The following is a 22,403-nucleotide window of genomic DNA, read 5'->3' as shown; positions in this document are numbered from 1 at the left end:
TAGTTGTGCGAAGTTGAATTCCACGCACCAGTATTCAAAGTCTAAACCATTTTAATTATCCCCTACCTCGACTGATCAAATTTGCTGGAATTAAAATGCAATAAACCCTTTCCTATTAATCCACAGTAGTAGCAACAACATTCACTGTTTGCGGTTACAGCAATTTGACCTTGAGACATCAGGATCTCAAAATCCTTAGTAACAAATAATCAGAATGAATACGATTAACTTACTGCAACAAAAGAAGGAAGCAGCAGCCTTCGAACCGACCCGTTAGCAGCTCCAACAACTACCTTCAGTGACAGCGGGAGCCGAAAACTCTGATGGTTTGGCAGCAGTGCCACACCCACCGATTGTCATCTCCTCTTTTCCTAGCAACAAGCTCCAGTGGCTGAGGAACAGCTCCATGGTGGCTTGCAGCTCAGTGACGGTGACGTGAATGGCTACCCTCCAATAACGACGATAGAGCATGACGACGGTGATGAGGTGACCAAGGTAGCCTCTTTCTCTCCTCAAGCTCTCTCTCCTTTGTGAACTCTCTCACTATCTCGCGCGTCTCTCTCTCTATCTCTCCCTCTTGCTCGCGATAGCAGCGGCGACGACGACACCCAGCCCGCCGGTGTCATCTCCCTCCTTCCCTCTCCTTTCTTTCTTCTCTCCTCTTCTCCCTCTCTCAAGCTCTCCTCTCTTTTCTCTCTTCCTTTCTTTTTCTAATTTGGGTGAAGGAAGGTTAGGATTAGGGATTCAATTTTGGGGAAAAAATAGTGTAGGTATTTTCAATAAAATTGGGGGTGGTGTAATAATTGAAAACTAAAGACACACTAAGGCAATTATTTTAAGAATACTTTATTCATCAATTTACTAAATAAATTTCAAATAAGTAATTTAAATTAAAACTAGAGATAACCCAACCAATTTTTTTTTCTTAGTTCATAATAATTAAAAATACTAAACTCTCAAATCTCAATTATTCAAATCAAATTGTCAAAATCTCATTATTTTTCAATTTCTACAATATTGAATTTTAGATATAAAAAATATCAAATTATTATAAATTTATGTAAAAATCCAAACTAAATTTAAACTCAATTCATCGAAAACTTATTTTAATTTCCTTTAATAAGATAACTTCTGAAAATTGAGACTTAACTCAGTAAAATAGGCTAAAAATCGGTTCATAATCTATCTTTAAAAAGTTTGGATCTTACAAGCCATATATCATAATAATAATTTGATCGCTTTTACTTTTTATATTTATCGAATTCAAAGTACATATAGTACAATACTTAAAACATTTTCTTGCCATCAATTTACAAATAAAAAACCAAATCTAATAGTAACTGAAATACAAAACTTATGTCACTTTTAATAAAGAGAAAGAAAGAAAAAAATATTTTAAAGACATAATATGGGAAGAAAGTCTCTTAATTGTGGGAGAGAAAAGAATACAAAAAGATTCATCTGGTTTGGTTGTTGAATATCTTCTCATAGAAGCGAATGAATAAGTGGGAGTGGAAGAGATGTACGGCATCTTTACTCAAACATGGAGGCAAGAGGCTTCAACTGAGGAGCCATTATCGCGTCAACCTGTTCTGCCACTGCTATCGTTGGAGAAGGCCGTCAGATTCAAGCAATGTGAATATTTATTGTCATCGCTAGAATTTTAGATCGAAATTCAATATAATCAGACACAAACAGAACCACTTGTAGAGATAGGATTACGTTGAGTTCAATTGTTGTATTATTATTATTGGGTGCAGTTGCATAGAGTGGAGGAGGTGGTTCTTTCATTTGTGTTTGGAAATGTTGGGTTATGAGTAAAGAGAGGAAGCAAGACTTGAAAGAAAAGAGAGAAAAACTTGTGTTATCAGCAAAAATTAAAAAAAAAATAACATGACTGAATTGGGATAACGAGGAAATTTTTGTCCAAAAATTAGGAGAAGGATGATTTTAAAACAAGATTTAATGTAATGGACAATTTTGAATGGAAAAAAAAACTTTAGCGACGATTTTAACATTTTACCCAATTTATAGAGACCGAAATCGTACTTAATTCTATTCATAAAACAGTCATAGTAAAAATGGAAAAGAGAAAAAAAGAATTCTAAAGATAAAAGAAACACAAACATGTTACTGCTCGTTCCGAATCCTTCGTCGCCATGTGAAAGAGCATTACCGTCGGCTTAGAATTTCTTTTTGGTAAAAGAGAAATAACCTCGTTGCAAGTATAGTTCCAAATCGACAAATAACACTCAATCAAAGTTTAATTTGTTTATCACGAGTGTAAACCAATAAAAATACCTAGAGTATTAGATCTCGGGCCTCTCTCAAAGGAATTGCAGTGAGGTATGCGCATTATTGGTTATGAGGTCCAAGGGGTGGTTTGCATATAAGAAGACAAGAAATTAAATGACAATAAAATAAAGAAAAAAATTAAGGAAAGCAATTACTAAAGAGAGACATTCATGGCAAGGATTGAGAATATAGGCTTTCTATCCTAGTCATTAATTATCATACAATGATTAACAAGAGTGGTGTGGCGAAATTGTGATCACTCAGATCTTTGTAAATTGTAAAATTATTTGTTTAACTTCACAACTTCGCACAACTAACCAGCAAGTGCACTGGGTCGTCCAAGTAATAAACCTTACGTGAGTAAGGGTCGATCCCACGGAGATTGTTGGTATGAAGCAAGCTATGGTCACCTTGCAAATCTCAGTCAGGCGGATAGTAATTGATTATGGAGCTTTCGAATATAAATAATAAATAAACTGAAAGTAAAGATAGAAATACTTATGTAATTCATTGGTGAGAATTTCAGATAAGCGTATAGAGATGCGTTCGTTCCTCTGAATCTCTGCTTTCCTGCTGTCTTCATCCAATCAATCTCACTCCTACAAAAAGTATTGTCACCACATCAATATAATTAAACTAAGTTCAAGAATAAATTCGAAACTCATGTACTTCTTGTTCTTTTGAATTAAAACATTTTTCATTTAAGAGAGGTGATGGATTCATAGGACATTCATAACTTTAAGACATAGTTACTAAATACTAATGATCATGAGATAGAGACACAAAACATAAACACACATATAGCATAAAGAAAATGAAAAACAGATAAAAATAAGAACAAGGAATGAGTCCACCTTAGTGATGGTGGCGTTTCCTTCTTGAGGAACCAATGATGTCCTTGAGCTCTTCTATGTCTCTTCCTTGTCTTTGTTGCTCATCCCTCATTGCTTTTTGATCTTCTCTAATTTCATGAAGGATGATGGAGTGCTCTTGATGTTCCACCCTTAGTTGTCCCATGTTGGAACTTAATTCTCCTAGGGAGGTGTTGATTTGCTCCCAAAAGTTTTGTGGAGGAAAGTGCATCCCTTGAGGTATCTCAGGGATTTCATGGTGATGAGCTTCCTCATGTGTTTCTTGGGCTTCATGAGTGGGCTCTCTTGCTTGCTCTATCCTTTTCTTGGTGATGGGCTTTTCTTCCTCAATGAGAAGGTCTCCTTCTATGAAAGCTCCGGTTGAGTAACATAGATGGCAAATAAGATGAGGAAAAGCTAGCCTTGCCGAGGGGGATGGCTTTTCGGCTATTTTATAGAGTTCAAAGGAGATGACTTCATGAACTTCTATTTCCTCTCCAATCATGATGCTATGAATCATGATGGCCCGATCCACAGTAACTTCAGATCGGTTGCTAGTGGGGATGATGGAGCGTTAGATGAACTCCAACCATCCTCTAGCTACAGGCTTGAGGTCCAGTCTTCTTATTTGAACCGGTTTGCCTTTGGAGTCAATCTTCCACTGAGCTCCTTCCTCACATATGTCCATAAGGACTTGGTCCAACCTTTGATCAAAGTTGACCCTCCTTGTGTAGGGGCGTGCGTTCTCCTCCGTGTTTGGCAAGTTGAACGCCAACCTCACATTTTCCGGACTAAAATCTAAGTATTTCCCCCGAACCATTGTAGTATAATTTTTTTTTATTCGGATTCTTACTTTGATCATGGTTCCTAGTGATCCATGCATTGGCATAGAACTCTTGAACCATTAGGATGCCGACTTGTTGGATGGGGTTTGTTAGAACTTCCCAACCTCTCCTTTGGATTTCATGTCGGATCTCCGGATACTCATTCTTTTTGAGCTTGAAAGGGACCTCGGGGATCACCTTCTTCTTGGCCACAACATCATAGAAGTGGTCTTGATGGGCTTTGGAGATGAACCTTTCCATCTCCCATGACTCAGAGGTGGAAGCTTTTGTCTTCCCTTTCCCTTTTCTAGAGGATTCTCCGGTCTTAGGTGCCATCAATGGTAATGGAAAAACAAAAAGCTTATGCTTTTACCACACCAAACTTAAAATTTTGCTCGCCCTCGAGCAAGAGAAGAAAGAATAGATGAAGAAGAAGAAGAAATGGAGGTGAGGGAGAGAGAGGTGTGTTTCGGCTAAGAAGGGTGAGAGAGGGTTATGTTGTGTGAAAATGAAGAAGAATGGAGGGCTTTATATAGGGACGAGAGGGGGGTTAATGGTTCGGCCATATGGGTGGGTTTGGGTGGGAAATTGATTTTGAATTTTGAAGGTAGGTGGGGTTTATGAGGTAGGTTTATGGGGAAGAGTGGGTGGATGTGAGTGGTGAAGAGGTAATAGGTAAGAGAGATTGAGGTGATTGGTGAAGAGTTTTAGGGAAGAGTGTTTATGGGATTGTGTGAAAGAGGGGTGAGAAGAAGTGAGTGGAGGTAGGTGGGGATCCTGTGGGGTCCACAGATCCTGAGGTGATCCTGTGGGGTCCACAGATCCTGAGGTGTTCAAGGATTTACAACCTTGCACCAAATTAGGCATGCAAAATGCCCTTGCACACAACTCTGGGCATTCAGCGCCAGATTGGTGCTTGTTTTGGGCGTTGAACGCCCATTTGTTGCCCATTTCTGGCGTTGAACGCCAGAACCATGCTTGTTCTGGACGTTCAGCGCCAGCTCTTCTCCAGGGTGCAACTCTGGCGTTCAGCGCTAGATTGCTACCCATTTCTGGCGTTGAACGCCAGATTCATGCTTTTTACTGGCGTTTAAACGCCAGAAAGCTCTCCTCCAGGGTGTGATTTTTCTTCTGCTGTTTTTTATTCTGTTTTTAATTTTTATATTTTTTCGTGACTCCACATGATCATGAACCTAATAAAACATGAAAAACAATAGAAATAAAAATAAAAATAATATTAGATAAATAAAAATTGGGTTGCCTCCCAACAAGCGCTTCTTTAATGTCAATAGCTTGACAGTGAGCCCTCATGGAGCCTCACAGATGTTCAGAGCTTTTGTTGAGACTTCCCAACACCAAACTTAGAGTTTGGTTGTGGCCTCCCAACACCAAACTTAGAGTTTGACTGTGGGGCTCTAGTTGACTCTGTAGTGAGAGGAGCTTTTCATGCTTCCTCTCCATGTTTGTAGAGAGAGATCCTTGAGTTTTAAACACAATGTTGTCCTCATTTAATTTAAGGATTAATTCTCCTCTGTCTACATCAATCACAGCTCTTGCTGTGGCTAGGAAGGGTCTTCCAAGGATGATGGATTCATCCTTATCCTTCCCAGTGTCCAGGTCTATGAAATCAGCAGGGATGTAAAGGTCTTCCACCTTTACTAACATGTCCTCTACTTGTCCATAAGCCTGTTTTCTTGAATTGTCTGCCATCTCTAATGATATTTTAACAGCTTGCACCCCATAGATTCCCAGTTTCTCTATTACAGAGAGGGGCATGAGGTTTATCCCTGAACCAAGGTCACACAGAGCTTTAAAGGTCATGGTGCCTATGGTACAAGGTATTAGGAACTTTCCAGGATCCTGTTTCTTCTGAGGCAATCTTAGTTGCTCCAGATCACTCAGTTCATTGGTGAACAAGGGAGATTCATCCTCCCAAGTCTCATTACCAAATAAACTGGCATTCAGCTTCATGATTACACCAAGGTACTTGGTAACTTGCTCTTCAGTAACATCCTCATTCTCTTCAGAAGAAGAATACTCATCAGAGCTCATGAAGGGCACAAGGAGGTTCAATGGAATCTCTATGGTCTCTAGATGAGCCTCAGATTCCTTTGGTTCCTCAAAAGGAAACTCCTTGTTGATCACTGGACGTCCCAGGAGGCCTTCCTCCTTGGGATTCACGTCCTCCTCCTCACAAGTGGGTTTGGCCATGATGGCTATATCAATGGCCTTGCATTCTCCTTTTGGATTTTCTTCTGTATTGCTTGGGAGAATACTAGGAGGAATTTCAGTGACCCTTTTACTCAGCTGGCCCACTTGTGCCTCCAAATTTCTAATGGAGGACCTTGTTTCATTCATGAAACTCAAAGTGGCCTTAGATAGATTAGAGACTAAGTTTGCTAAATTAGAAGTATTTTGTTCAGAGTTCTCTGTCTTTTGCTGAGTGAATGATGGAAAAGGCTTACTGTTGCTAAACCTGTTTCTTCCACCATTATTAAAGCCTTGTTGAGGCTTTTGTTGATCCTTCCATGAGAAATTTGGATGATTTCTCCATGATGCATTATTGGTATTCCCATAAGGCTCACCCATGTAATTTACCTCTGCTATTGCAGGGTTCTCAGGATCATAAGCCTCTTCTTCAGTAGGCGTCTCTTGAGTACTGTTGGATGCAACTTGCATTCCATTCAGACTCTGAGAAATCATATTGAGCTGCGTCAATATTTTGTTTTGAGCCAATATGGCATTCAGAGTATCAATTTCAAGAACTCCCTTCCTTTGAGGCGTCCCATTGCTCACAGGATTCCTCTCAGAGGTGTACATGAACTGGTTATCAGCAACCATGTCAATGAGTTCTTGAGCTTCTGCAGGCGTTTTCTTTAGGTGAATGGATCCACCTGCAGAGGTGTCTAATGACATCTTTGATAACTCAGACAGACCATCATAGAAAATATCCAAAATGGTCCATTCTGAAAGCATGTCAGTAGGACACTTTTTGGTCAGTTCCTTGTATCTCTCCCAAGCTTCATAGAGGGGTTCACCTTCTTTTTGTTTGAAGGTTTGAACATCCACTCTAAGTTTGCTAAGCTTTTGAGGAGGAAAGAACTTAGCCAAGAAGGCCGTGACCAATTTTTCCCAGGAGTTCAGGCTATCTTTTGGTTGAGAGTCCAACCAGATTCTAGCTCTGTCTCTTACAGCAAAAGGGAAAAGCATGAGCCTGTAGACTTCAGGATCTACTCCATTAGTCTTTACAGTATCACATATCTACAAGAATTCAATTAAGAACTGAAAAGGATCTTCAGATGGAAGTCCATGAAACTTGCAGTTTTGTTGCATCAGAGAAACTAGCTGAGGTTTCAGCTCAAAATTGTTTGCTCCAATGGTGGGGATGGAGATGCGTCTTCCATGTAAATTGGAATTAGGTGCAGTAAAGTCACCAAGCATCCTCCTTGGATTATTGTTGTTAGGTTCGGCTGCCATCTCCTTTTCTTGTTCGAAATTTTTAGTAAGGTTGTCTCTGGATTGTTGTAATTTAGCTTCTCTTAGTTTCCTCTTCAGAGTCCTTTCAGGTTCTGGATCAGCTCCAACAAGAATGCCTTTTTCCTTGTTCCTGCTCATAAGAAAGAGAAAAGAACAAGAAGAGAAGAGGAATCCTCTATGTCACAGTATAGGGATTCCTTTTAGGGAAGAAAAATATAAGAAAAATCTGAACTCAGAGAGAGAAAGAGGGTTCGGATTTTGGTGAGTGAAGGAGAGATGTTAGTAGATGAATAAATAAATAGAATAAGAAGGGGGAGAGAAGAAGTTCGAAAATAATTAAAAATAAAAAATAAAAATTTGAAAATAAAAATTAAATTAAATTTAAAATTAAAATTAAAACAATTAGTTAATTAAAATTGAATTTTGAAAAAGAGGAAGATAATTTTCGAAAATTAAGAGAGAGAAGGGTTAGTTAGGTAATTTTGAAAAAGATATAATTGAAATTTAAAACGATATGATTGAAACAAAAAGATAAGATTTGAAAATCAATTTTAAAAAGATAAAAAGATAGGAAGTTAGAAAAGATATTTTAGAAATCAAATTTTTGAAAAAGATAAGATTTTTGAAAAAGATAAGATAAAAAGATATTTTCGAAAAGATATGATTGAAATTAATTTTGAAAAATATTTGATTTTTAAAATCACAATTAATGACTTGACTCACAAGAAATCACAAGATATGATTCTAGAACTTAAAGTTTGGATCTTTCTTAACAAGCAAGTAACAAACTTTGAAATTTTTTTGAATCAAAACATTAATCGATGATATGATTTTCGAAAATATGGAGATAAAGATAAGAAAAAGATTTTGAAAATATTTTGAAAATTTTTGAAAATAAATAAGAAAAATGAAAAAGATTTGATTTTTGAAAAAGATTTTGAAAAGATAAGATTTTTAAATTGAAAATTTGATTTGATTCATGAGAAATAATTAAATTTAAAAACTTTTTGACTAAATCAAATCATATTTTCGAAATTTTGAGAGAAAAAAAGGAAAAGATATTTTTTTTATTTTTAAATTTTTATAATGAGAGAGAAAAACACTAAAAATGCTTAATGCATGAAAATTTTAGATCAAAACAATGAATGCATGCAAGAATGCTATGAATGTCAAGATGAATACCAAGAACACTTTGAAGATCATGATGAACATCAAGAACATATTTTTGAAAAATTTTATATGCAAAGAAAACATGCAAGACACCAAACTTAGAAATCTTTCATGTTTAGACTCTAACAAATGAAAAATGCATATGTAAAACAAGAAAAGACACAGAACAAGAAAACATCAAGATCAAACAAGAAGACTTACCAAGAACAACTTGAAGATCATGAAGAACACTATGAATGCATGAATTTTTGAAAAATGCAAGATGAAAAATTAAAAACAACATGCAATTGACACCAAACTTAAAACTTGACTCAAGACTCAAACAAGAAACATAAAAAATATTTTTGATTTTATGATTTTCTAAAATTTTTTTGGTTTTTTCGAAAATTATTTGAAAAAGAAAAATAAGGATTCCAAAATTTTTAATATGAATTACAGGAATTTTGCATTCTTAGTCTAAAGCTTCAGTCCAGGAATTAGACATGGCTCACTAGCCAGCCAAGCTTTCAATGAAAGCTCCGGTCCAAAACACTAGACATGGCCAATGGCCAGTCAAGCTTCAGCATGTAACAGGTGGATCAGGAACAGCAGCAGGTGGATTAGCAACAACTAGCTTGCTCTTGATAATGTTGGGTTGGAAGCCCCAGTCCAAACAAATTTAGACATGGCTTTACAGCCAGCCAGGCTTCACATGCTTCATGAAACACTAGAATTCATTCTTAAAAATTCTGAAGAACATAAATTAATAAATTTAATTTTTTTTTTCGAAAATTAAAAAGAATAAAAATAAAAACTTAAAATTAAAATAAAATTACCTAATCTGAGCAACAAGATGAACCGTCAGTTGTCCATACTCGAACAATCCCCGGCAACGGCGCCAAAAACTTGGTGTGGCAAAATCGTGATCACTCAGATCTTTGTAAATTGTAAAATTATTTAACTTCACAACTTCGCACAACTAACCAGCAAGTGCACTGGGTCGTCCAAGTAATAAACCTTACCTGAGTAAGGGTCGATCCCATGGAGATTATTGGTATGAAGCAAGCTATGGTCACCTTGCAAATCTCATTCAGGCGCACAGTAATTGATTATGGAGCTTTCGAATATAAATAATAAATAAACTGAAAGTAAAGATAGAAATACTTATGTAATTCATTGGTGAGAATTTTAGATAAGCGTATAGAGATGCGTTCGTTCCTCTGAATCTCTGCTTTCCTGCTGTCTTCATCCAATCAATCTCACTCATTTCCATGGCTGGCTTTATGTAAATGCATCACCATTGTCAATGGCTACTTTTGATCCTCTCGGGAAAATGGTCCGATGCGCTGTCACTGCATGGCTAATCGTCTGGAGGCATCACCGTTATCAATGGCTACATCCTATCCTCTTGTGAAAATGGTCCAAATGCCCTGTCACGGCACGGCTAATCAGCTGAGGTTCCCGATCATGCTGGAATAGGATTCACCCTCTTTTTGCGTCAGTCACTACGCCCAGCAATCGCGAGTTTGAAGCTCGTCACAGTCATTCAATCCCTGAATCCTACTTGGAATACCACAGACAAGGTTTAGACTTTCCGGATTCTCATGAATGCCGCCATCAATCTAGCTTATACCACGAAGATTCTGATTAAGAGATCCAAGAGATACTCATTCAATCTAAGGTAGAACGAAGGTGGTTGTCAAGCACGCGTTCATAGGGAATGATGATGATTGTCACGTTCATCACATTCAGGTTGAAGTGCGAATGAATATCTTAGAAGCGGAATAAGTTGAATTAAATAGAAAAACAGTAGTACTTTGCATTAATCTTTGAGGAACAGCAGAGCTCCACACCTTAATCTATGGAGTGTAGAAACTCTACTGTTGAAAATACATAAGTGAAAGGTTCAGGCATGGCTGAGAGGCCAGCCCTTCTGATCTAAGAACTATGCGTTCAAAGATGGGTCAAAAGACTAGTAAAAAGTTCTATTTCTACTAAACTAGTTACTAGGGTTTATAGAGATAAGTAATTGATGCATAAATCCACTTCCGGGGCCCACTTGGTGTGTGCTTGGGCTGAGCTTGAAGTCTACACGTGCAGAGGCTCTTTTGGGCATTCAACGCCAGCTTTAGAACCTTTTCTAGCGTTGAACTCCAACTTGCAACTTGTTTCTGGCGCTGGACGCCAGACTGTAACATGGAACTGGCGTTGAACACCAGTTTACGTTGTCAATTCTCGGACAAAGTATGGACTATTATATATTTCTGGAAAGCTCTGGATGTCTACTTTCCAACGCAATTGGAAGCGCGCCATTTTGAGTTCTGTAGCTCCAGAAAATCCACTTTGAGTACAGGGAGGTCAGAATCCAACAGCATCAGCAGTCCTTTTTCAACCTCTGAATCTGATTTTTGCTCAAGTCCCTCAATTTCAGCCAGAAAATACCTGAAATCACAGAAAAATACACAAACTCATAGTAAAGTCCAAAAATGTGAATTTAACATAAAAACTAATAAAAATATCCCTAAAAGTGACTAGATTCTACTAAAAACATACTAAAAACAATGTCAAAAAGCGTATAAATTATCCGCTCATCAAAGAGCTAATCCTATTTCATCATCTTCAACATTGGAAGAAGGTACCATGTTATCTTCAACATAGGAAGAAAGTCAAATAGGACTAGTTAATCTCAATCCAAAAGTCCTAATCAACTCACTAATTGAATTAGCAAGAGATTAGAGTCAATGGAAATAATATTAACTAACAACTCTAGATCACCAATATAAGTTGGGTATTAATGACTCAAGATTGCCTAATTTCTTTTTTCAAGCCAAGAATGCTAAAAAATCTACTCTAAACCTAAGCCAAGCATTTTGTCAAACACTTGTAAGGCATAAAAGGAAAGCATGATAAATTGTAAGAAATAATAAATTCTACAACTACCCAATGCAAGGAATCAACAATGACAACTAAAGAAAACATAAAAGACATGGAAATATTAAATTACATTAAAAGGAAATTCAAATCCAACAAGAGTTCATCAACATAAAAAGAGGCTTAAAAAGGGAAATTAATAAGAGAACTAAGAAGAACAAAGATGTAAGAATAAGAAATTATAAAGAAAACTAGATGAAAACAAGAATTAAAGACTAAACCAAGAAGAGATCTACCCTAAATCTACCCTAATTCTAGAGAGAAGAGGAAACTTCTCTCTCTAGAAAACTACCTAAAGCATCATCCTACACTATCTAATTGCTCCTCCCTTGACCCATCTTGAGTTCTACATCAAATAGCTACAGAAATGAGTTGGATTTGGGCTTGGAAAGCTCAGAAATCTCCCCCAGCGAATTCACTTTAATGAGGTCACGTGATAAGCGTCACGCGTGCGCGTGGTTGACGCGTGCGCATCGCTGGCAAATTTCTTCCTCACGCGTACACGTGGGTGACGCGTGCGCGTGGCCATGAATGTGCTCATTTCTTCATGAATTCTCCACTTTGCATGCTTTTCTCTTCACCTCTTCCATCCAATCCTTGCCTTATAAGCCTGAAATCACTCAACAAATATATCAAGGCATCGAACGGGATTGAAGTGAATTAAAATTGGCAAATTAAAGGCCTAAAAAGCATGTTTTTAACTCTTAAGCACAAATTAGGGAGAATTACAAAACCATGCTATTTCATTGAATAAATGTGAGATAAGTTGATAAAACCCACTAAATTCAACACAAAATAAACCACAAAATTGGGGTTTAACAAACCTCTCCACACTTAAACTAAGCATGTCCTCATGCTAAACTCAAGAAAGAGACAAAGGATATCAACATTTATTCAATACAAACTATCTATATGCAATCTATCTAGATGAATGCAACTACTTGGTCAAAATAAATCAATTTCCAAGAAAACATATATAAACATGAGGGCTAAAGGTATTAACAACCAAGTCAAATCCACAATTGAATTGAGTTATTAGAAAAGAATTTAACTTAAACTTCCCTCCTAACCTATGAAAACCTATAAAATCTAATGCAAACCTAACTACCCATTCTTCACTTTTTCACATACTCATGCATTCTCTTTTTTATTACAACCCATATGCATTGACTATTATTACTTTACTTTTGGGACATTTTGTCCCCTTTTTATTGCTTTCTTTTTCTTTTTCTTTTCTTTTTATATTTTTTTCTTTTTCTTTTCTACATTTTTTTCTTTTATTTTTCTTTTGTTTTTCTCTTTTTCTTTTGATGAATTATATACAAAGGTACCAATGCATATGATTTAAACATTTAATGCATGAGTATGTATCCAATTCCCAAGAATTTCAATGAAAATACAAAAATACACTTTTACCTCAACCATGTTCCAAAATCTTCCACAATTGAATGATAAACACTCTCACTAGTCTAAGCTAATCAAATATCCAAATTAAGGATATTTATTGTTTTTCGCTTTAAGGCTTGTAATGTGCTAAAATTAAGAACAAAAGAGGTTTAACATAGGCTCAAAATTGGCTAACAATGGTAGATAAAAGGTAAGGCCATTTGGGTAAGTGGGCTCAATGAAATGAAGGCATCAATCATATAAATGCATGTATACATAGAATAATGGACATAAAGAATCAAACAAATCAAAGATTACAATCATAGAAAGAGAATAATACACACAAGAATGAAAATAAGTGGTTATATGATGTAACCACACAATTAGGCTCAAAACTCACAAGGTTGTGTGTTCTTAGCTCAAAAATCATGTTCTACAATGTATAGTTCAAGAAAGTTCAATGAAATTTTTTTTTTCAAATCAATTGGGGTGCCCTATAGATAAATTTCTTGGAAAATATTATTATTTTGACTAAGGTTAATATATATATACATGCAAAATAAGAAAATGAAACTAAAAATTATAAATGTCCTAAAAATGAAATGCGAAAGTGTTGGGATTAAAAGATTGTCACTCAAAAATGGCGATCGGTTGGTCGACCTCTCTACACTTAAAAGTTTGCACCGTCTTTGGTGCATTCAAAGATGAGCAAGGGGGTACGACGACTTTTCGAATTGCCACAGTCAGCTGGTGGATCAACCGGCTGCTGCATGTTCTTTCTCCCGCTTCCGTTTTTGCTTATGGTAAATCATCCTGAACAATAAGAAACATGATATGATAAGACAAGTAAATGTACAAGCAAGGAAGCATAGATTGTTGGAATGAGGTAAGAATCACTTAGAACGAAGTGAGTGAATTAGTATGACATTGATGAAAAATGGTGTGTGAGTTCTAAGTTGCATGCGGTTTAGAACACACACCCTAGTATTTAAGAGCCATGTCACAATTATACAAAAGAAGGGTGCACTTCACTTATTCTAGTGTGCTTGAAAAACTTCAAAGTAACTTGTAAGTTAAGATAAGCAAACAAGTGATAAAAAAGCATGAAAGCACTCAAGCAAATAATCAAGCAATTGTGAATTAGATAATGAATGAACAGTTATTGATGTATAAGGAAACTTAGTGAAGCAAATGAAATATAGAGCTCACACATCAAACAATGACACATATTGAATTTTGTTTGCAACACCTAAGTGACATAAAAGTGGAAGACATGGGTGCTATGGAACTTAGGAAAAAGAAGATAGAAATTAAACTCAATCACATAGCAAGCATGGTCCATAAAGCTTTACAAAGCTCAAAAATATATCACTAGGTAAGCTTTCGATCCAATTCCACAATTTCAAAATCTCAATGCATGAAATAGGTGATGTGAATAAGGGTCAATCATAAACAGTCATCACCTAACAAAAAAAAATGCATTGCTAATACACAAATTGCCTCATCATAGATAATGAATTCAAATCACATGCTAGCCAAAACATGGAATTAAAAAGATTTAAAATGCTTTGAAGGCAATGTTATATGTACTTGGTATGCACACACATTAAACATTAAGATCTCAAAACCAAGCAACAGTTTATAACCTTAATAAAAAGATCCAACACTAAAAATTAACAATAATGATGTTAAAATAACATCCTATCAGTAATTAGCAGCAATAAACAGCAACAAAATTAATAATACAACACTTATAATAAGAAACAGAAAAATAAACATAAATCAAATTAACTAAATAACTAACTAACTAAAAGAGATGGTGATTGGTAGTATTGGATAACGGTTGAAGAAGGAAAAGAAAATATGAGAAGGGAACAGAATTAAAGAAATGGAGAGAAGAAATGAGTGAAATAGGCCAGTGAAACAGGCCAGGGGTTCACGCGTACGCGTCAGGTCAAGCGTACACGTGTATGGCAGCAATAGAATGCAACGCGTATGCATCGAGCAGGCGCGAGCGTGATAGTACAGAGAGAGACAGATGATGCGTACGCGTGGGTCAAAATTGTGGTAGAAGCACAATTTCAGCACACAACACGCACAACTCTCTGGTTTTTGCACTGCACCTGAAAAAATTGGGGGTTCACGCGTACACGTGATCGAGGCATACGCGTGAGGGGTTGGAAACTTGGGGGTCATGCGTACGCGTGGCTGGGTGCTTTGTTTCCAAGTTCTAGCACCAAACCAAGTATTCCAAACATCCAAACAACTACTAAAATACCATAAAACCTTATTTAACATATTAGACTCCCAAATAAACTCAACTAACCAAACAAAACTTGAAATTAAACTAGTTTACCAATATATACAACAGAGAAAAATGAAAAGAGTTTACCATGGTGGGGTGTCTCCCACCTAGCACTTTTATTTATTGTCCTTAAGTTGGACTTATGGAGAGCTCTCCATCAAGGTGGCCTGTGCTTGAATTCATCCTTGAACATCCGCCAATGCTTGGTCTTCCATTATGCTCCAAGATTCTCAATTAATTGCACCAAGTCTTGATGGAGTTCTTCACAAGCTTGGAGGTCCCAAAATTGATCCATATCTTGTAATCCGGGATCCCAAACCTTGTTTTCACACCTGTCTTTAAGTTGATCATGGTAATTCCCTTCGGGTGGCATGCTCATAGAATTCTCACTTGAACACCAAACTATCCTCCTAGACCCATTCAATTGAGTAGCACACAAATCCTTGGTCCTAAATTTTAAGCTTCCAACCATAATGAGCCTAGATTTACAACGCCAACCACTAAACATCCTTCTCTTACGCTTCATTCCATAAAACACCCTAAGTTGGCCATCTATTTAAAGCAAAGCAAATTCAAGTGGGATAATAAAGGTAAGAGAAGTTTTACTCACTCAAATGAAGGATTAAATGGCGGCCTAGGTAGAAAAGTTTCCAACGGTCTTGATAAAGCCCATTCCACTCCCGTCCATCCTCTTCTAAGGGCTTTCACCACTTGGCAAGGTTCTTTAAGCTCTACCTCTTGCCAAACTTCTTCAAGCTCACATTCTTCCTCACCAATTTCTTTTATCTCTTTCCCATCACTCAAGTCATAAATAGGAGGTTGAGTGAAATCTACCTCAACATCAATTCCAAGTTCAATGGGGAAGGATTCATCAAGCTCAAAAGGATCATATGTTGATGCGAAATCATCATAAATAGCGGGACTTGGTGTTTGCCCCACTTCTTCCAATTCTTCACTCACAACATGCCTTGGAGGTTGTGCACTATCCTCCTCAACATCAGTTCACACTCCATGGAAGAAGGCTCTTCAACTTGAGATTCTTCTTTGCATTTAACATCTCCTAAATCTTCAACCACTCTCTTTGGTTCAATTATCTCTACTTTCTCCTCTTGTTGCACTTCTTGCCTCAACTCCTCTTCTTCACCTTGAAGCTCCAAATTCTCCTTCTCATTGTGCTCCTCAACTAATCCTCCATATTTAATAATAAGGCTGTCTTTGATAGTTGAGCACAATGATGCCAAGTGGCTCATCACTTCGGTTAAGCTAGCCACAACTTCCCCTTGCTTTTGGCAACGAGTTAGAAATTCTTGTTGTTCTTGCATTAGGGGTTGGAGAGATTCGTCCAATGAAGGTGGTGGTAGAAGAGAGGGTTCATAGTTTGGAGGAAGAGTGTCATAGTTGGAAGGTGGCTCATATTGGTGAGAGTCTTGAGGTGGTGTATAAGAAAATGGTGGTTCTTCAGAGTGTTGGTATTGGAATGGTGGTGGCTCTAGGTATGGTTCATATGGTGGTTGGTATGATGGATATGGGTTAAGATCATATGAAGGTGAATGGTGGTATGAGGCTTGTGAGTAGGGTTGTTAAGGGCTATTGATGATGAGAATTTAGTGTTGATCTACAATTTCATAATAGAATTCCTTCGTTGCAAGTATAGTCCAAACCAACAACTAATTCCCAAATCAAATTTTAAATTCAAAAGATGTCACAATCAATACAAAATAACCGGGAGTTTTTAAGTCCCGGGTCGTCTTTCCAAAGAGTTGAAATGAAATACTCAATTATTGGCTATGGGGGATTTGGGGTTTTGATTATAAGAGGCAAGAAATTAAAATCGCAAGTAATTAAATGAAAAGTAAGTAAAAGTAATGAAAATGGAAATTAAATGGTAAAAAGAGCTCTTGGCAAGAATTGGAAATTAAGGATTCCTATCCTAGTTATGGACTACAAACATGGTAATTGTGTAGAATTAATCCCAATTAGTCAATCCTAACATCGAGAATTAGTCAAAAGGGCATAATTGATCTCAATCCACAAGTTCTAGCCAACTCTATTAATGGAAGGCTTAGAGTTAGTGGAAACCAAATCAACTAACAATCCTCACACAATGTGGAATGGACATCCATCACTCGAGTTCACCCAATCACCCAAATTCCCAACCAAGAGTGTGAAAAACTAGGCAAAAATCCAACCAAGCATTTTATCAAACACTTGGAAGGTATAAAAAGAAAGCATGATAAAATAACAAGAAATAATCAATTCTACAACTACCAAGCAAGGAAAGTAAGAATAACAACTTAATTAAGCAATAAGGGAACATGAAACATAAATTGCATTAAATGGAAATCAAAATAACAAGAGTTCTCATCATCATCATCATCATCATCATCATCATCATCATCATCATCATCATCATCATCATCATCATCATCATCATCATCATCATCATCATCATCATCATCATCATCATTCATTCATTTTTTTCTTTTTCTTTTTCTTTTTCTTTTTTCTTCTTCTCTTTTTTTTTATATACATACACCAAAATTTCTCTTTTGTCGCCAAAAAGAGATGCATATGTTTTAAGTAATGAATGCATGCGTGTTTACCCATTTTTTCAAATATTCTCAATGAACACCCAAAGTAACTTTCTACCATTGTTTCCCACAAATTCCCCCTACACTTGATTAACACACACACTCAAACCAAGCTAATCAAAGATACAATTCATGGACATTACTGGTTTTTTGCTTAGGGCAAATGATGTGCTTAAAATTAGAACAAAGGGGAATTAAAGGGTCAAAAGTGGTTTACAAAGGTAAATGTAAGGGTTGCCCATATGGTTTAGTGAGTTCAATTTCAAAAATGGCCTCAATCATATTAAATTCATTCAAAACATCAAATATAGGATATAAACACTACAAGAAAACAGCTCTATTGCCACGCTTTTAAAGCGTGGCGATAGCTTTTCGCCACGCTTTTTGAGCTACTGCCACGCTTTTGAAAGGGTGACCTATCAAAGGGTGGCGATTGCTCTGTCGCCACGCTTTTTCAAACCTATCGCCACGCTTTTCTTTTTGCCACGCTTTTTGTAGATCGTCACGTTTAAAAGCGTGGCCGTAGGTGAGAGATATGGCCACGCTTTTAAAGTATGGCCGTATGTGAAAAATATGGCCACGCTTTTAAAGCGTGGCAATAGAGGAAGATACGGCCACGCTTTAGAAGCGTGGCAACAGAGGTAGATACGGTCACGCTTTAAAAGCGTGGCCGTAGGGTTAGATACGGCCATTAAATCACAAAGCTCACTATCATTGCTGTCATGTTAAAAAAGAAATTCTACTAAAGTTCACATATCAAATACCCAACACATTTAGAATTGTATCAAAGTTAATATTAATTATTAAGAGCTAAATCCAAAATAAACTGTCTTACACCAATAATCAAATCATTCCATTAGTAGTATCTTTCTATGATCTACTGTACCATAACCAAAATAATCATTCTAGAGACATCAATTGAAACCTAAAAGGTTGTCAAGAACCATACAATGGCATAGGAAACTTGAACAATACTAAACTAGTAACACAAGGTGTATTCCGAAACGATCAAGGAGCATGAAATCAATCAGCCTAAGCACGTTCAGCACGGATGCAGCGAGCAAGCTGAATGTCTTTGGGCATTATGGTGACTTCTTGGCATGGATGGCACACAAGTTAATGTCCTCAAACAAACCAACCAAGTAGGCTTCAGCAGCTTTGTGGAAAGCAAGGACAGCATGGCTCTGGAACCTCAAATCAGTCTGCAAACATAATAAATCAATCAATAAATAGGAATCATTACATATTTTACAGCAAAAAATAACCCAACGCACCAGGACTAAGAACTAGAAAATTTTTCATAAAAGAACTAATCCTATAACCTTGTAGCAACTTCATGTTGTAAGTAGGACTACTGAAATTAATAAAATAGTGAGCTTACCTGAACATCAATATTATTTTGTTCGAAATCCTCAAATAAAAATTTAACTTCTCCACTAGAATATAAGGGTCATAAATTATTTCAAAGCCATTTAACATTTGCCAAATTCTCTTATTAATTAAGCCTCTAATATTAAGTTATCTTATAAGACCACTTGCCCGTGTATAATGAAATTCAGATCAATTACAAAAAGGAAGAACACAAAACACAGCACTATCATATGGAATAGTTTCAAAAGAACATGCAAGAACCAAGCATTTAACACAAGATTAGCATTAAACATCATGGTTGAGCCAACAAAATGTAGTAAGATAGATAATAAAATAAATTAAACAGATATTAAAGGGAGGCCAAACTTGGGTGCTAGATAACAGAGTCTTCTTCCACCAATGTCAAAGAAAAAAGAAAAATCCGATGGGTCATCATATGGAATGTAAGTAGGTTTGAAAGATGCAAAGTTCGCAAGGTACAACCAATTTGAGGATGTAATCAGCACATTCTCACGCTTAATATCCCCTACAGAAATACAAGTACACTACAAAACAAAATGGGACATGCAATCCCATAATGTTGACATTAGCAATTCAGATATGAAGAAAATTGTACCTAAAATCTGGCCTTGAAATAAGACTCCTTATTAGCTGAAAATCAAATACACTCTGCATCAGGAATGTCAGCGAGCTTTATCTTAGATATCTGCATGCATGCAGAATATTTAACCCCAATATAATAGAAATTTCATTAAACTTTTAAGGTAAGAAAAGCAGAGGTCACTAGGTCATGCTTCTCCATGAGCATCCCAATCAATATCAACTATTTTTCTTCATGCCTAGCTCAAGTTATGTGTTCACCAGAAGGGAAAAAAAAGATAGCACATGTTAGTGGCTAACTAGAGTAATTAGGAACAGAGTAGGCTGATGATGCAAAATTGTGTGCAAGATTTTAGATGCATTAATAGCACCATTCAAGAAAAAAGAAAATGAAGAAATGAAAAAAGAAAAAAATCACCAACAAATTAATTCTAGAGTAATGGATTCTGGAGCAGGGTGCCCACTTCTGTAATTAAACTAGAGTAAATAAAATAGGATTTGTCAGAAACACCAACTAGCAAACATACACACAAAAAAAGAAAACCGATAAGAATAAAAATACTGGTCCAATAATTTCAAAATGACAAAGGTTTCTACTGTTTAAAGAAAAATTGTATTGAGTAACAATTATATCAACTTGCTTGTAAAGGAATTAAATTCATGTTGGTTCTGTACTCAATGTAGAGAATGCTTATCAAATAAGCAGTCCAACTACAACAAAGAGAATAATCCCAGTTAATTAGTTAGTTTCAACAATTATGAAATGAATTGAAACTGTTTTGTGTATATACCTGATTTGAGGCACAGTTGAACCAAGCATCATAAGCAGAACCACCATGCCAGAGAAGACTTTTCAAGGAGGAATGTGAACCTGAACCACCACCTTCTTTTTCCAACTCTTCTCTCTCTTCTCTTTCAATTGTTTCATTCAGGCTTGAGGAAGAAGAAGAGATCATATTAAACAGTGTTAAAATCAAGACATGTACCAAACTCCATGATCAAAACACAAAAAGGAGATACCGAACCGTGTGCCAGCGACACCAATTTGTAGAGTCCAGAACTAAGTCTATTTTTTTTTTCTTTTTGGGTCATGTTACCCTCAAATTTTAAGTCTCAGATAATATTTCTCTAAGCAACAGCATCAAATCATGGAATTAAATACTAAATTTACAGCAAGACATTACCATCAAATTCTCAAAATTAGCATCATCAAGAATTCTTCTATAAATTCAAAAAAAAAAAAAACAAATCATACCTGAAGAAGCGGAAAGATGTCTGCCACAAATTTAATGAAGCAAGGACGAAGGAGCAAAGCAAGGGCGAGGCCTACACGAACGAGCAAAGTTCAGAAGCATTACCAGAACCAGCGCCGAGAAGAAGAAGAGTGGCTGAGCAGGGGCTTGTGACCTTCCTCACCAAAAGAGCATCAGCGCCGAGGAGAAGAAGATGAGCAGCGCCGAGAAGAAAGGAGCAGGGGAAGAGATATAGATCCAAGAAGTGGGTTCTGCAGCGCAAAAGTAAGCCACTTCCACTTCCACAAAACCACTCCTTGGATGTCACCACCTTCATCTCATCACACGCCCACCATGCCAGGATCGCCTTCTTTGACGCCACCACCGGCAACCACATCACCTTCCACCAACTCTGGCGAGCCGTCGACGCCGTCGCCCCTTCCCTCTACGACCTCGGCATCCGCAAGGGCACCGTTGTCCTTCTCCTCTCCCCAAACAACATCTACTTCCCCGTCGTCTGCCTCGCCGTCATGTCCCTCGGCGCCATCATCACCACCACCAACCCTCTCAACACCGCCACCGAAATCCGCAAGCAAATCAACGAATCGAAGCCTCGCATCGCCACCATCCCTCCCCTGGCCTCGAAAATCGCAGCCACCTCCCCCTCGCTCCCGATCATCCTCCTGGAGGCCGACACCAGCAGCAGCTTCCCTTCAGCCGTCACCACCCTCAGTCGTCAGTGCAGGGGTTGTGAGTGACGGAGGCATTGATGGGGGTGAGAGAGTCTCAAAGCGTGTTTAGGGTTATTAGGCTGAAGGGGTTGTTAGGTTCGAGAGTCTCTCGCAGGTTGGGGTTATTAGTTTTTTTTTTTTCCAAAAAAAACCTTTTGGCCACGCTTTTAAAGCGTGCCAAATGAGTACCAGGATATGGCCACGTTTTAAAAGCGTGGCCATAATGAAACCCTGTCGCCACGCTTTTGAAATGTCTCTCTTTTTCTCTAATAAATGGTCACCTTTTCAAAAGCGTGGCCGTTGACCCTTTTCACCACATTTTTGAAGCGTGGCCAGAAAAAACGTGGCCAAATCTCTATTCAATCGCCACCGTCACAAAAGCGTGGCCATTGACCACTTTTGGCAACGCTTTTAAAGCGTGGCAAAAAAAGCGTGGCCATAGGCCATTTTTCTTGTAGTGAAAGATTCAAGCAGATCTAAGATTACAATCATAAAAGAGTATAACACACAAGAACAAAATTTGTGGTTGAAAATGTGCAACCACACAATTAAAGCTCAAATCTCACTTGGTATTTTCTTCAGGCTCTTTTTTATGTTCCATAAGAATACTTCAAGCAAGTTCAAAAACAAGTTTTCAAATCTAATCAATGGAACGCCCTA

General features: G+C 37.2%; 1 long non-coding RNA gene across 1 annotated transcript; it reads right to left on the bottom strand.

Moving 5' to 3' along the window:
* Positions 18,621-19,207, bottom strand: LOC110262963. The gene is made up of 2 exons (XR_002347975.1): positions 19,132-19,207; positions 18,621-19,011 (listed from the first exon to the last, which is right to left on the bottom strand). It is a non-coding gene; the product is annotated as an uncharacterized LOC110262963 (long non-coding RNA).

Source organism: Arachis ipaensis, chromosome B05 (assembly GCF_000816755.2).
Source record: "Arachis ipaensis cultivar K30076 chromosome B05, Araip1.1, whole genome shotgun sequence".
In the NCBI taxonomy this organism is placed as follows: Eukaryota; Viridiplantae; Streptophyta; class Magnoliopsida; order Fabales; family Fabaceae; genus Arachis; species Arachis ipaensis.
The sequence above is the reverse complement of the archived record's forward strand: the minus strand, read 5'-3'. Positions and strand labels throughout refer to the sequence as shown.